The sequence below is a fragment of the Rattus rattus genome, chromosome 4 (genome assembly GCF_011064425.1).
Source record: "Rattus rattus isolate New Zealand chromosome 4, Rrattus_CSIRO_v1, whole genome shotgun sequence".
Lineage (NCBI taxonomy): Eukaryota > Metazoa > Chordata > Mammalia > Rodentia > Muridae > Rattus > Rattus rattus.
In genome coordinates, this window is record NC_046157.1 from 179,579,336 (window position 1) to 179,596,546 (window position 17,211).

Below are 17,211 nucleotides of genomic sequence, written 5' to 3' on the forward strand. Positions count from 1 at the left end.
TCAATTTTGACTGAAGACCACTTCCTTTACAATATAGCAGTGATGAACAGCTGACGGGGCTTGCTGAACTGTTAGCTTGTGAATGTTCTGAGCACCTCTTTTTGAGAATATGCTTTCTCTTTGACTGTGTAACTCCTGGCCTACCCAGTAGATACTTCATTCTACTCTTAACTGTAAGGTTCACAAAACAATACCCAAAGGGAAGAAGGAAGACTGGATGAGGATAGGGATGTGCAACCTTATTTTGATGAAATCACTGATTCAAATAAATAGCTTGCCGCTGTCCCCAAAGTTGTGCAAACTTTTCTAGGAACAATCGTTGTGCGTAGTTTTATACTCTACCATCTTTGCTCTGGGAGGTGACCATGTCACCAGCCCCAACCCAGCTTCCCTTGAATCCTTGGAGAATACACAGTTTTTTTCCTTTTCAACTTGCCTTAGGACACAATTGCTGGGCTACTATCTCCTACCTGAAAAGCATGCCATTAATAGTATTTTTATCTCCACTCCTCCCACCTGCCCTATACTTCAGTGGCCAGTCCCACCCTAGCCCCTGACAAACATCCCTGACCACCTGTCTGTAGCATTGGCCACAAGCTTCAGCTCCTTTTGAGACCTCACATGCCTGCTGCCTTCTTCTCCCTCCAAACTATTGCAGAAAAACTTTCTCCTTCCTGGTGTCTGCCTTTTCCTCCTGGGACTTGGAAGTCCCACTTGTACCTTCCCCCTAATAGTTGGTCCTCAGCTGTCTTTACTAACAGATCAAGAACCAATTGGGGAAGAGGACCTTAGCATCAGCACTACCCCCTTTAAACAGCAGTATGGCATTATTTCATGAATGGTCCCCTTCTGTCAAACATTCGAATCCTACAGTTTTCTTTCCATATTCACAAATAAGGTGTGGCCTCTGTGGTAAAACTGTATGTTATCATAACAGAAAAAAGGCACTTGGATGTTTTCAAAAATGCCCAAGCAAATGTATTATTACCACAGAAGGATCATTCTTTAAGAAGCTAAGAATAATTCAAACAAGACACATAAAATAAACAATAAATTTCAGCCCAGTGTTGCTTAGATTAATGAGTCCATTTGTATCATTGCCTTAGTGTAATGAAACTAATTTATTTCATGAAGCTCCTAATACTTTGACAAATGATTATCTGTTCAGATGTAATCCTTATTCACAAGGAATCAGAGAAGGTGCAACATTGAAGGCAGAATGGTAGTTGTTGGTGCTAATTTTATTCAGTTTATTTTGATGTGCCATTGATGTAAACCTATTTCATTGTGCTCTTTACATCTTCTTAATTAGAAGAAGAAATGAATTCTTGCAACTAAACATTAGCTAGGCTTTGAGACAGAATGAGCTATGATTTTAGAATGTCTAACGAAATTATTTATTGCAGAAATATTAAAAAAAACTTACAAATGTGACCCTGGGTTCTCTCCATATGGCTATTTTTGTAAGTTCTTAGGACCAGAAGACTCCTCCCCCAAATATGCCAAGCTTAATTTTCTGCTCCATGGAGCACAGCTAGTGTGCTTGCAAGGCCCTGTGACATTTTCCACAGCTCGAGTTGCCAACCACTAGAAGCCTGTGGCAGTGCTTAATCTACAATATACAAGCTGACAATTGGTGAAGAGAGGTTTATGTAATTCTTGCTAATAGTCCTCACTGGTGATTACATCACCGCCAGAGAATCATAAAGGACAGACTGGTGAAAGCTGGGAAGTTAGCACTTTCTTCCTGTGATGAGCTCCGACACACCCCTTCAACTTTCTTCTTCACAGACTTGCTTGCAAAAAAAAAATTCTGATTTTTTGCTAAATGCCAAAAATAATAAAGCATTTTTTATTGTGCTGCCTCCAGTGTGTATGAAGGCTATGATTTCGATCATCAGCATTTCTACAAAGTGGCCTATGTTCATTCCAATGTCTCCTGAACAGTTTTAACTAGTTGAAGAATGGCATGTCTGGATTCTAAAGATGTGGTAATCAGATCAAATCTATAATCTGAAGGACTTATAATGACAGCAGTCAGAGTCAATGGAACTGAAAAATTTTGTGTTCAGGACAGAATTCTCTGCAGTGTCATGGTCATAAATAAATATGTATCACCAAAGGCTGTTAAAGTCTGAGGGAAATGTGGCTGTTCAAACAGTAATACTTCAGCACCTGCAGTATGTTCTAAGACCAGTAAATGACTCTGCATGTGGTAAGTTATTTCACAGAAATGTGCTGAAAATTTTTTAAAGAAAAACATTTTAGCCAGATGGAACATGTTTACATAATCAGCTTTAATAGTATATTGACTCATATGAAAATTATCAACATTTTGTTGTTTCCCTCTTGTCCTAGATGTAGTATTACCTTTCACAATTAAAAAATGCATACGTTGATATCTGTCCATGCTAAGATACTGCCTTAGAAGCCTTTACATCCAAAGGGATAGAGAATCACAAGGACCCCAAGCATCCTGTATTCTGTTGGTTGAAATTGTTATCTGCATGACTGAAACTCATATTTGTTTGTCAGTGACAGATTCAATTATTTTTCTCAGTAGACTGTGAAGTCCTCAAGGGGACTGTGTGTGATATGTAGAAAAGAAGGCCTCTGCAGAAAAAGAGTGGGTATCATTTAAGAGACTCAGTTTTTTTCAGTTCACTTCATTCAAAGTTGGTGACTGGAGAACAAATACTCAGGAAATTCTGACATTTCATAATAATTATGCAAGAGTAATGTGATTGTCTTTACTTTAAAAATCTGTAAAATAACTTTTGAAAGGACAGAATTCCCACAAACTTTGTACCTTCACCAAATGTCAGACCCTTATATAACTATGATGTAATTATAAAATCATGAATATTGATGTAACTTATACACTGCTTCAAATGTTGCCATCATGGTATACTTATTGTATTTCTTGGCTCGCTTGTGTTCTTACTCTCATGGCTCTGCCCTTCTGTGAGTTAGTGAACTCCCTGAGACGTTTTCTTTCTTAACCCTGGTGTTGTAAAAGTGCTGGCTATATTTGCTTTGAAGGATGTCCCTCAATTGCTTCACAGAGTTTTCCTATCTAGCTAATTTCAGATGATTTGTCCTTTGTCTGACTATCATGGAAGCTAAGGTATGACCTCAGGAGATTCAGGAGGCTGAATTGTCTGATGCCCAGGGAGGTGAAATTTGCTCACTTGGTTGATGTGGAAGGTGTCTTTTTCACTGCCAATTTACACTTTTCCTTTTCTGTTGGCTACTAAGCATCTTGTGGGAAGGCTGCCCAGGACTATCTAATATCCTAATTCCTCATGTTTTTTCCCTCATTGCTTTTACCACCCAGAAATGATCCCTGCCTTCAAAACAATTGATTGTGTTTATGGGAAAGTTATTTTCTTTCCCATTATTCTTTCTGTGCGTTTCTCTGTGAATTCTACTCTCAGAATGAGTTGGTGCATACTCACATATTCAGTTGGTGACTTATCTATGAAGTAGACATTGGTCATTTATTTTATTCTGTGCACATTGCTCTGGACTGGGCCATTGGGAACCCACTGAGGTTGGACAGTAAGTGTGCCCACTGCTGCACTGTAGCCACTGACTAGAGAGAAAAGGTGCAACCGTGGACTTGCACTGAGAAGCACACAACCCTATAGGTCGCCATGTGAAGATACACGTTAGTGTCTTACTCATGACACCACAGGCCTCTTTCTAAACAGTTCCCTTTTATTGCATGCACCTGCTTTTAAAATATCACTGGGATGCATTTATCGTACAAAGTGCTGTGATATTATGACATTTTCATAGACGCCATTTCCTTGCTCACTTTCTTCCCTCACGTAGCTTCTCTCTTGTCATCTCTCTACTCCTGATCATTGCCTATCTCTTCCCAAATACTAACCTTCCTATTTTCATACAAATTGTTAGTGACATACACATGTATGGTTGTCATTCTGAGTCTGGTTTATATGATTACTTTAATGACAGCCAGATCCTTTTATTTTTTTCCAAATGACATAATTTCCTCTTCTTTATGGCTAAACAAAATTCTGTTAGGGTTAGAAGAAAGAAAGGAGGAATGGCCAGAAAGCTGGTGGGATGTAGGAATTGAGGGACAGAGGGAGGAAGGGAGTAAAACCCAAGTTTCATTCAGTGATAGACATTGCAGCTGATTCTCATGGTTATCGACAGTGGTGGATTGGTGTGCATGTATATCTGAGGAATGGTGACTTGGGTTCCTATAATTATATACAAAATATGGGCTGGACCATACAATACCTTGTGAATACTTTTGATTTTATGTTTATTTTATTTTTGATTTTTACAATTGGTATTGTAACCTACAATTCTACAATAATACATAAAGCTTCCTTGTACCAAATATATACCAACATGTTTCTTTTATTTTCTTCATGATAGCCATTTTGACATGGTAAGGTACAGTGTCAGTATACCTTGAGTGGTGTTTAAATGTGTTAAGCATTTTTATACACATGTGGTCGTATGTAATACTTTTGAGAATTTTCCTGTTGATTTCCCCATTTGTTGGGTGTTTGGGGAATGGACACTTGAATATTGATCCCCTAACAAATATCTGGTGGCCACAGAATTTCTCTCATTCTATAGGCTGACTCTTTACCCTTCTGGTTGCTTCCTATACAATCCCATTCAATAATTCTTGTTATTAATTTTTCAGGCTAGCTGTATTCACTTCAGAGTTCTTTGCCTATGTCTATCCTGTAAAGGGTTCTCTACCTATTCCAGGAGTCTTGGCCTGTGCTGAAAAAGAGTTTTCCTGGAGCACTTTGACAGTGTTATGTCTTACATCCAAGTACTTGATCTCTTTTCATAACTGACTTGTTCAGACTGAGAAACTTGTCTTAATATATCTAATCAACTGCACAGGACTCCACTGCATCACAAGGAACTGTCACAATTACAGTATTATTTATACCACTAGGACAAATAAGTCTTTAGTGAGGATACGGTGTGTATGTAAAGATCTCGTTATCATTAAACTTGGTATATGCGACATAATAATGTCCCTAAAAGTTACTTAAATTGGTTCCATTAGTTCTCTAACTGTGATTACTTATTTTAATGTAAGGTACATGAAGGCTCTGAATTTCTGAATTCTATGCTATCTTCTTGGTTGTTTTGATATTTGATGTTTTCTATTTACTTTGTTCTGGTTCATATCACCCATGGGTATAGATGTCTCTGCCTCTTCCTTACCATTCAGTTTGTCTGCATGGCTCTTGAAAATCATGTTTTTTATCTTCACTTCAAAAGATGTACATAGATGCCTATAGAGTACTTTCTCATAATTTTACTAAATGTTTATCAATAGCTAGTTCCTAAACAATTTCTCCCTTTTTTAAAATGTTTGACTTCTTCATTTTCCTGGTCAGTTTTTTGTCTTGTTTATTTTGCCAAAGTTTCCTTTTTAATAACCAGGGCATTGATATTCAAGTTCTTTTTTTCTGATTTATTTTTGTTATTTTCTCTTTTTTTCTTTGCTATTTCTTCCTATTTACATTCTTTTGTATTCAGCTGGAAATTCAGTTTGTTATTTTCATCATCTCATTCACCTTTGTAAAGTATTTAATTCATCCACAAAAATAATTCAATGTTTATATAAAAAAAAACAATTTTCGTGAAAATTAATTCATTTTAGAAATTAGTGTAGTTCCTCAAGTATGGAGGCATAGCAAGGCATGGTGAAACATGTCATCTCATCTCTGAAGATGTAGGCTGGACAATGACATGTTCAAGATCAGCAAGTGTTACTTAGCCAAATTCTATCTCTAAACTAAACTGAAACAAACCAAAAGAGTAAAAATAAAAACAATTAAAATAAAAATGGTGGGGTAGAGAAATAAAACAAAGAAACAGGGCAGAAATCAGACAGACATGAAGCTTCAGATCCACTGACTTCTCGTCATCTGACTCTGGCATGTTCCAAATTTGCAGATTCTTAGTTTCTTCATTTGTAGTACAGAAATAAGGACTTCTCTTATGGATAGTGAGATGATTTCTAACAAACATCAACCAAAGGCTTTGTACTGTATGCTCAGTAAATACCCTCGTCCTTCATAGCTTTTAACAATAAGAGGAGAAAGAGAGAAAGGAAGTAAGGAAGAAGGAAGAGGAGGAGAGGGACTTTGAGATACACACAAGTACAATAAGTTTCCATTGAATACTACAAAGTGCTTAACTTAGGGCAACTTGGGTATGTTTCATAGAACATGCACAGTTCTCACATAGAGGTCAACTCCTTGGCTTGCCTATCAGAAAGTGGCAGGAACCCTGACCATGTGCAACTCAAAGATCCCATTCTTTATTTTATTCAAAATACACAGTAGTGTCCTTTTCTTGATACTTGTACTTTTTATTCAGTTTTAGTTATGCATGGCTGGTCAGTGGCTGAAATATTGAATAGAAAAATTTCAGAAATTAATATTTCATAACTTTAAGTTTACCCTATTCTGAGTAGCATGGTGAGATGTCATGCTGTCTTGATCCATCCTGGGAAGACTGAAATATGCGTTTGGCCACATAAACCATGTCCTGCATGACACCTACTTTTGGCTGTTTAGAAACCATGGAGTAATTGATTTCACAATGTTTGTGACATGAGTAAGATTTCATTTACATAATTTTGTCCTTAAGCAAGTGATGCTGGAAGTTTTATCACAGTATACTGTCATGATGACTGTTATAGTAGTAACTTTTAATCTCTCACTTTATCTAATGTTTAAATTGAATGTAGATTAAGTATGTAAAGGAACAATTACGATAATACTTCACTGTTAGGCATAATGCATCTAATGTTAGAATTATTGATATATTATTTATAATTAACATATAAAACAGTGAGCATTGTTGACTACCCTAGCCTACTTGCTAACAGGTAGGCTACAGCAGTTGTTTTGTTGACGTATCCTTTAGGACTTGGGTCTACAACTCTGCATTTTGATCACTGTAGATAACATACGAACTGAGCAGGTTGTATTTAGAAACACATACACAAACACATGTATGCATGTAATAACAATCAATGAAAAACGGAGGCCATGAACTTGTGAGAGAGTAAGGAGGAATATACAGAGGCATTTGGAATAAGGAAACAGAAGACAAATGATGTAGTTATAATCTCAAAAATAAAAACTAATGTCAACATTAAAAATTTTAAGATGTTGAAAAAAGTGACAAGCTACAACTGCTGTGTGGATGAATGAGCTCATGTCATGTGGAAAGAACAGCTTTGGCGATCTGTGAACAAGGTGGGTTTTTTTTTTTTAACCTGTTTTTTTTTTTTTTAACCTGTTTCAGAAAACTGTGAGTGGTACTATTAGGCCACTTCTAGTGACTGCTGCTCAAACCTTTTTCTGGGACATTTTCTTCGAAAGACCAGCACACATCCAGCCTGCCCAAATAGAATCCCAGATTAATGAAAGTCTTCCAGAAGGGACTACATTAGTCTCACCGGACTGGTAAGAACTTAACATACCTTTGTATTTAATGTCATGACCTGTTCCTAAACATTTCTACTTTTTCATTCATTGGAAAGATACACTTTTACAAAACCATCAATGCATCGAATGATATCTTTATCAGCAAATGTTCATCTATTTGAAGGAGATTTAGTACACACATAAAGTAGACAGAGTTAACATTCAGTGTAAGTGGAATTTCCTAACAAGCATTCTTCCTTGTAAAAATGTACAATTTATGAAACCTCTAATTGCTACAGTCTGTGCTGATTTTACATCTGTAAAGTCAATGGCTGTAAAATGGGAAAGCAATTTCTCTAAAATTGGCTGTGATGAAAATGTGTGTATTATAATTACTTATATGCAAATTCTTTTCTACCTGGCGTTCCCTCCTTGTTTTGCTAGTTTCTATAAATCATTCCCAAGTTTCTTTCGTTAGGTTTGACATATTCTGTTATAATATGTAAAATCACCAGATACTTTGATCAAAGTTAACTTTTAGAGAATTGGAGCTGGGAAAGGACAGTGAGTTGCAACCAGAAGGTAGAGCAGGAGCCTTTGCTGTAGGAACTCCTGAGGGAGAAGATGAAGATGAATAATGATAGCTCTGCATCTTCTAGGCACACACAAGCTTCCTGAGAACATAAGCCTGGGGGTAAAAACCATTAATGGCTCATGACATGAAGCCAATGGGTAGAGAGATGTTAGGACATGGAAGCCATCTGAAGGGTTCTCTTCTCAAACACAGGAGTTACTCTTCACCTCTCCTATCTGATACTCTAGACCTACGTCAGTGCCCCTATCTGATACTCTAGACCTACGTCAGTGCCTGTGAAACCAACTGACTTTGTACGTAGGAGACAATCTCCTGAGCTTCACATTTGTTTACAGTGTTCAGCAGCTTTTCGTGTATTTCGTGCATGATAGCAAGGAATCATTTCCCCAATGTTTACTAGTAGTAAAGGTCTGGAAAATGGGACCTGGGAGGTTAAAGTTGTATAAATGCCACTCTTTACAACATGGCGGCTGAGATAAAGATTCTTGAAACAGATCAAGGATTCTAGATTGAATTCAGACCCTGTTACCTTCTGGGCATGACTTCTGGGAAGTTTTGAAAATTAAATAAACTAACAATAAATAGGCATTATTCTATTAAGCCAATGTAAAAATATTTAAAATAATGTTTTAGGCTAGTTAATCTTGTCCTTAATTTTTTTCTATGAAGACTTAAGTTTCTTATCCCAAAACTCAATTATGATAAATTTCTTTTTTAACTATCACTCAGTCAATAGCAATTGGAACACATTAGGGTTCTCAAGAGTACTATTGATTTGGGACTCTTAAATCTAATGAAAATATGTCTGAAGGCTATTATAGCTTAGATTTTTATCATCCTGTCACTGCTTACATGGTGATTTACTGAGCAGAGTAGCAAACTTTTCTAAATCCCCATCTTTGAAAGAAAAACAGCAGATTGTTTATAACAGTTCTCATGAATAGTGAATGTCACAGTGTCATGAATAGTGAACGTTACAATGTTGTGAATAGTGAACATTACAATGTCATGAATAGTGAACGTTACAATGCACAGGGCACAGCACAGAACTAAGACATTGGGGTTAGGCATAGTGAATGTTACTGTCCTCATTGTTATAAATTTTCTTCCTTAATATATGTCCAGCCACCTCTGCTGTGATTGCTTTGTGGTCACTCTACTTGGTTTTGCTAAAGTAGGGTCTCATGTAGCTCAGGCTACCCTCCCACTGCAGGTGTTGTCTAGCAGCTGTCACAAGAATTTAATGTGTAAAACCAAAGCATAATGTCCCATAATGTTTTATTTTTTGAAACAATTGAAATATAGCTTTTGAAAAATGTTGCTTCATCATTTAGACCCCTAGTGTAGTATTTTCAACTTAAGCAAAATAAATAAATAAAATTGTATCTTGTGACACAATTAATTCATCTGTATGGAAAACTACTATAAGTTTTCTAAATGTTATCACTTCCAGAGTAAATTATATAAAATTAATAAATTAAAATGAAATTAAATAATAATAAAAACAATAAATTAAAATAAAAATAAATTATATCACTTCCACAGTAAATTATAAAACTTTGATTTTTTTTAAAGTTGCCTTACACTTAATGTTTCTTAATGGCAGATTTTTTTCCCTGTTCTATCAATATTTAGAACATTGAGACACAGACTTAACCTTCTGAGTCATGTGCTAAACAGTCAATAAGCAGGACGCCACCACCTTATGCAGCCCTTCCTCGAATGCTCTGTTCTGTCTGCACCATTTCGTCTTGAACACCAGAATCTGGTTCTGTATTCTAACCCAAATGCCAGCTCTCTTTTCGTTTATGATTTGCCACCACTGTTGAGTTCTAGGAAGCCAAAAATGTTGAATCAACATCTCATGTTAAGGTCTGATGTACATCATGCAAAATTGGGAAGACAATAAAGTGACATTTTAGATGTTTTTGTTTTCTTCCATTCAATGTTGTACATTTGTTCCCAGTACACTTTTAAGTAAATTAGTTACAGGAACAAGCAGTAGAAGGAACAATCTACTACATCTCCCAAGATGTGTCTTGACATTTGTGGCTGATCTAGCATTAAATATAGTAATCTTCAGTAGTGCTAACTCACCTGTTTATGTGAGCTGGACCCATGACAGATTATTTGTGGCAGGAGCAATGAATTAATTCATTTCATCACATCATATAGAACTTTAAGAACTCTTTCAATGTAGGCAATAAGGGTACATGAGATCCTCTGTACAAAATTATAAAGATTAAAACTACTTTCATTGGGAAATACTAAATCCATTTACTTTAAGTGTATAAAATATTTATTTACCAATATTTAAAATGTAAAAACTTATAGACTATATTTTATCTATATTATTAAATGTAGCCTTTTATGTTCCCAAAATATTGATGACTAGTTTAGTTAAAAGATTTCTGCACTTACCAAGCATTAGGTGATGCCTCCATCAACATTTCTTAAAACACTCATTGCCAAATTAGAGACTCAGCACAAGCTACAGTTAGAGACTAATATATCACCAGATATAACTTGCGAGTCCATTTTAGTTCTGTGGACTGGAGAGGAGAATTCATGTTTAGTGCTCAATTTACGAGATAATATGAAGTGAGTCCAGTTATGGGATTTCTCAAAGTCACTCCACCAAGAAATGAAGAGAGGAGAGAGAGAGAGAGAGAGAGAGAGAGAGAGAGAGAGAGAGAGGTGTAAGAATGCAAACATCTAATTTTGATCAATTCCAGATTGTAATGCCTTAAGCATTGTAACATGCTTCCTATTTCAGTGATCTATGAAAGATTCTGAGGCAACACTTCCCTCCCAGACAAGGTCCAAATGAAATCTTTCTCGACTTTTATATCTGGCAGGAATATGTTAACGGTCAGTTTCTCAAACATCATGACCGACATTTTATTACATTGTTCCCAGAGAAGAGTAGAGTGGGCAGAGAGTAAGACTGGAGAAGAGTTATGAGACAGAACTTCACATGACCAGATGACTTTCAGGACATCCTACTGTATGTTCTGAGAACAAAAACTCAACTAATATTTTGATTCTCTAGATGAAATAAAATGTTTCATATCCGTGGTTAGTATAAGTTTTAGACAAAGTTAAGTTGTTATGCCTTTCACTGGGTCGAGTTTTATTCATTAGTGATACTGACTCCTGTTATGTTCACTGACAGTCCAAATGTCTTATGAAGATGCTAAATGTGATCCAACTTCTCCACACAAACAGATCCCACAATCCTTTTCTAGCATGAGGAGCTGCTTGACCCTCCCATCCACACACATCCTTTAATCTACCAGATCTGATCTGGATCTCACATTGAGTGCCCTCTGCTGAGTCTGACCACTCCTGACTTCACTGCAACCATTCTCAAGGCTTCTGCCAGGGCCTGCCATTCCTGTCCTCCAACTCACAGGCTTGGATAGAGACTCACATCCTGTATATCAGCTCGTTCCAGTCTGTCTACCATGCTTCATTCTCCTGAGGACATGTAACCCTCTAAGCTAAGTCCACCTGCTCCTCCTCTCGTCTGCCCTAACCAGATCTGTTCAAATCAGATACAGAAGTAAAAAGAGAAGTCTGCATGCCCAGATCTCATTGCAAAAATACAAACAACATGAAAGACCAAGCCAGTATCTTCCCTCCAGAATCTACCAGTAAGATTTACCTAGAGGAACTCCAGAAAACATTTTTTAAATCATAAAGAATTCGTCAAAAAATTTAAAGAATTTGAAGAAGACACAAAAAGGTAGCTCACTGAGGTTAAGAAGAAGGAATAAAAAGAAAATATGAGCCCAGGCAGTTCCTAGGAAAACACAAACATGCGGCTGATGGAAATGGCCAAGACAATCCAGGTCCTGAAGAAGGGCGCACTGGAGAGGACTCAAGCTGAAGTGAAGAGGGAATTGAAAATGCAACAGCTAATTAGAAAGATCAGGGAACAGGCTTTCAAGTAGAGTGGATGTAGCTGAAGATGGAATATTAAAACTGAAGGTAAAGTAGAGTATCTAGAACACTTTAGCAAGAATTATGAATTTTTAAACACAGGAAATGGATACGTAGGCATATGGGACACTGTGTAACCAAACCTTCAAATCATAGGTATAGATGAGGGAGAAGATTACCAAGTCAATGACATTGACCAGCTCTTTAACAAGATCAGAAAAATTTCCCAAACTAAGGAAAAAGACATACAGATGTACAAAGTGCACAGAATACCAATAGAAAAAATAGAAAAAAGCAGAACAGAACATTTCCACAGTATATCATAGCTAAAACCCTCTATATGAAAAACAAAGAATGTATAGTGAAAGCTGCAACAGGAGGGACAAAGCAAATCACAAATAGAAGAATACTCACCTGAATGGCAGCTGATTTCCCAACAGAAGCTTTGAAAGTCACAGAATCTAGAGCAATGCATTACAAGTTCTAAATACACATGGCAGCCAACCTAGATTTATATAGCTAGCAAAATTACCTGCCATAGTTGAAGGGGAAAGAAAGATGCCCTGACTTATAAAAAAGCCTATCTATCTACTATCTATCTATCTATCTATCTATCTATCTATCTATCTATCTATCAATCATTTATCTATTTACCTATCTATCTGTGCATCCTAAAGCAAATACAGGAAGTAATATTTCAGGCTAAAGAGAGAAATGGACACATCCAGGAGACTGTGGGAAGAAATACAAAGCCATAATTATTAAACCACAAAGTATATTGAGAACACACACACACACACACACGCCACAACCACCACCAAAACTCAACAACATGGCAGCAGTTATAACATACATTTCAATAATGATTTTAAATACATGACTATCCACCGTGACCAAGTTGATTTTATCCCTGGTTTTCAGGCATGGGTCAACATACAAAAGTCAATTAATATAATAATAAATATGAATGAGCTTAAGGAAAAACTTATATGACCATCTCAATAGATATACAAAAAGCCTTTGATAAAATCCAACAAGTTTTTAGGTTAAACTGAACTAGAGAATGTAGAGCTAGAAGGAACACACCTAAACATAATAAGATTTACATATGAAAATCCTACAGCCAATAGCATCCTAAATGAATGGAGAACTTGAACTAATCACACTGAATTCAAGAATGACATAGAGCTGGCTACTGTCACTCCTTTTCAATACTGGGCTTGAAGCATTAGATGAAGCATTAAAACAAGAGAAGGATATCAATGGGAGGCAAACAGGGAAATAAAATGTCTATCCCTGTTTCTAGATAACATGATACCATACATTAGAGATCTCAAAAGTTCTACCAGAAAATCATCTAGAAATGATAAACACATTCAGCAATGTGGCAGGATAATCAGCTTTATCAAATAAATGCCTTCTCTTTTAAACACTCAGCAATCATACAGAGAAGGAGATCATGAACGTATACCCATGCACAACATCTAGAAATAAATCTAACCAAGGAAAACATGGCCTTTATAATGAAAACTTTAAACCTCTGAAGAAAGAGATAGGGAAAGACAGGCAGAAATAGAAAGACATCCCTTGCTCATGGGCTGCTAGAATTAATATTGTGAAAATGACTATCGACCAAAAGCCATTTACAGTTCAATATAGTCCTATTCAAAAGTCCTATCTCATTCTTAGAAGAAACAGAAGGGGAAAACGTATCCTAAAATTCATGTAGAAGCACAAAAGGTGCCAGAGAGCCAAAACAACTCTGGAAACAAGAACAAAACCAAACAAACAGAAAAACATGCTAGACGTATTACTATTTTATAGTGAAAATACTTGACAAGTAGATGGTCCATAAACTTCTTTGGCATTTTAATATTTATTAACTAGAATCTGGCTATATGTGGAAAAAAATGACTATTTGATTCAATGTCAGTGAAACAAGTTGAGAAAGAAAGAGAGACACAGAGAGAGACAGAGAGACAGAGACAGAGACAGACAGAGACAGACAGAGACAGACAGAGAGGCAGACAGAGACAGAGGGAGAGACAGAGAGAGACAGAGAGACTGTGTGTCTGTGTGTCCATGTGTCATCCCTGGTCATTCCCAGACCCAGTACTTCTCACATGATGAGAACTTCCAACACTAAGCCTTCCCTAACCCCAGTGGATTCACTTTTTAGGCATGTCTAAAGATTAGAATAGTTTTCTCTTTTAAATCTCTCTAATGAATCTTTGAATAAAACAATTTAGTTTAACAACATCTTTTTGATGTTGGCTGTATAAAAATAGTCCTTGTATGTTGGTATTGGCAGTGCTACATGGGGACTCTTGTTAAATACCTGTTAAAGGTGTAAGTCCATAGTTCTTTTCAATCCTTTCTATAACTCTAATGAGAACCATCTGCTATGGACTCTATATCATACATAGTGGTTGTTCCTATGTGGAAGTTGCATGTCTATTCTGTCTGCTGTTACATGGTATGACCTCACTCTAGAACTTGTACAATATGTTCAGCTTTGGCTGTTGATATGTTAATGTTAAATATTAAGTCCACATTGGATGGCTTAGTCTTGAAGGTTTAGAAATCCATGGCATTGCTATCTGTAAAATTTTTAGTATCTATGAAGCCCTGGCTGGCCTCAAATTCACTATGTATGCCAGACTGACTGAACTCCCAGAGATCCAACTGCTACTTCCCAAGTGCTGTGATTACAGATGTGTACCCCCATGTCTGACTTTAGTTAATGGAATTTTAAACAAAGAATAATTTTAAAGAAAGAATCAGTCTGAGATTTTAGTAGATCTGATAATAAATATATTTAATGAAATATGAGTAAATGGTAGTGAAATTATTATGAGATCTTTATATATAGAGAACCATGGTCTGTCTTAGATGGTGAGTCAGAGCAGGGATTGCTAATCATTACACCTGACAGACAATTCCAGACATAGACAAGATCATATGGCTGCTGTAGGTACAACCAAGGCAAGGTATTTTGCAACACTGCCTCCTAACACACTGTGGGAAACCTTTAACTGGAGTTGCTGTGTCCTCCACAGCCCACAGGGTAGGGATGCCGGGATGGCATTTCAGTCTTTAATGATTGTTCCTCATATTGATTTTTAGATGGCCCAAGGGCTTATAGAGAAAGCACATTTTCTTCCAGGAGAAGAGGCTTTTTACCTCAGCCCCTAAGGTCTCCATGCTCCTGGCTTCATCAGGGTAATTGGCAGACAGGGATCAATATCTGAAAACAGTGAGAATAGAGCCTTACTTCCCATTCCTGGGCAACAGGGGATCTGGCAATAACCGTTTCCCTCAGCTCGACTTCACCTCCTGTTACCTGAGGAAATATGTTTTCTATAACGGAAAGCAAAATTGAAAGGTGTATAGAATAGATGAGCTTCCAATTTTAATGCATGAACCATATTATTGTGTGGTCAACAAGAAACTTATAGATAAAAATGAAGACTTGTCCCTGAATTATTAATGCTAATGAAGGAGATGGTAATTTATGGTGCTGGTGTCAAAACCAATTCTTGTCTGAGTCTAGGGTCCAGGCTCTTTTCTACGGATAATACATTCTCATGTGTTATAAGAAAAACCTATACTAGTTTTTTGAGCCACTGTAAAGAAATACTGAAGAAAAGGAGCTTACATAAGAAACATTTGTGTGGCTAACAGTTTTACAGTCCACTATGGCTGAGAGTGTGGTGGAGCAGAGTAGAATCAGAGAAAAGAGGAAATACAGGAAGAGGTACTGCCAAGATAGGACTCCAGTGACTCAACCCAGTGTTCTACTTCCTTAAACTTGGGCCTCTCTCATACTTTCCAGTATCTCTTGCTCAGCAAGAGAGTATCCATTCATTATATTACAGCCTCACAAGCCTACTTCTCTCTCTAAACAGCATCATAGCCCATCCAGCCTTCTCTCACCCCAGGCAATAACAGTTCATAATAACCCATTCTCCATGGGTCTGCAGAATGTTAACTGAGTGCTGTTAGGGCTATCTACACTGTTGAACCTGTGTAGTGAGTTATGGTGAGAGATATTTTTAAATATACAAGCAGGTAAGACATTTTTGAAGTCCTGCTTTCAACTTGAGACTGTTCATGTCTAATAAATGTCTCAATCACGATGCCTCAGTGGAGTATAAAATGATGCACAGGTGCCTGTAATAGGAAATAGTCCACTTGCCTAATAATCTATGAAATTATTCTCCCACCTTATATTAAGACATGCTGCTCTCCCTGACCTAAGATTATATAACTCCTAATTCATTCAACTTCCAACCCATATATCATGTTGTCATTTTTAATGATACAAACAGCAATTCATAATCTCCTTGTGAATTTCTAGAGACACACTGCTATGATCTGCTATGTTAGTATTCTCACTAGTTACTATCCTCAATCCTTGATAATAATAGGCACTCATATAAAAGACTTTGAATGATGGATGGATAAATATAACTGATGCTCATGCAAAAGGCCATTTAGCAAGCCATTGTTACAATGAACAGGAATAGACAGCACTTTTACATTTCAAATCCAGATAATCCTGTGACTGTTACACTACTGTAATGAAGATTCATTGAGACTTTCGGGACTTCACAGCACAAGCTAAACAGGGTGAGGAAATTGACTTTTTTTTTTTTTTTGGTGACTGTTCATTATCTGAAGTTCAATAGAATGACAAATGAACGTTTTGCTTTGTAGTTTTCAACTATTTTAAAATGCATTGGTGTTTCAGACAAAGATAATTGTAAAAACTGAAGAAAAACAAAGATAAAGTTTGAGGTGGTAAATATGAAGTGTAAACTCTCATAGATGATAAAATAGAAAGAATGATGCAAGGGACAGCATTGGGATAGCTTTTAATCCCAACTGGAAAACAGGGGAAGATGGCCTGGTCTAAGAAAAAAAGACAATTAACAAACATTCTGAGTTCTCCTAATGATGTTAGGGGAACCATCAGTTTATACATATATTCATTTCATCTTTGGTTGAACTGGGTGGTAGTTTTCCTTATTAGTCATGATTGACATTTAGCATCTAATAATACAAAGGTTGCTTAGAATGCACAATTCTTAAAGAGTAGTAGAGCAAAGAAATTATCTTAGGAATTGCATGCTTATAATTGTCTTTGCAATAGCTTCCAGTTCTATGAACTATCATAGTTGAAAGTTTACAGGGGTAAGTAATTGTTAGCCTCACAGT

The 17,211-nt window shown here is 36.6% G+C and overlaps 1 protein-coding gene across 5 annotated transcripts in view; it reads left to right on the top strand.

Moving 5' to 3' along the window:
• The first annotated feature begins 7,427 nt into the window (after window positions 1–7,427).
• The window catches only part of Dlgap1 (DLG associated protein 1), a 705,387-nt gene continuing 695,603 nt past the window's right edge, over window positions 7,428–17,211 (top strand). For all 5 annotated transcript variants that reach the window (XM_032901733.1, XM_032901736.1, XM_032901735.1 and 2 more), the window contains exon 1: window positions 7,428–7,490. The gene's annotated coding sequence lies outside the window, so the exon portion shown is untranslated. The remainder of the gene's footprint in view (window positions 7,491–17,211) is intronic.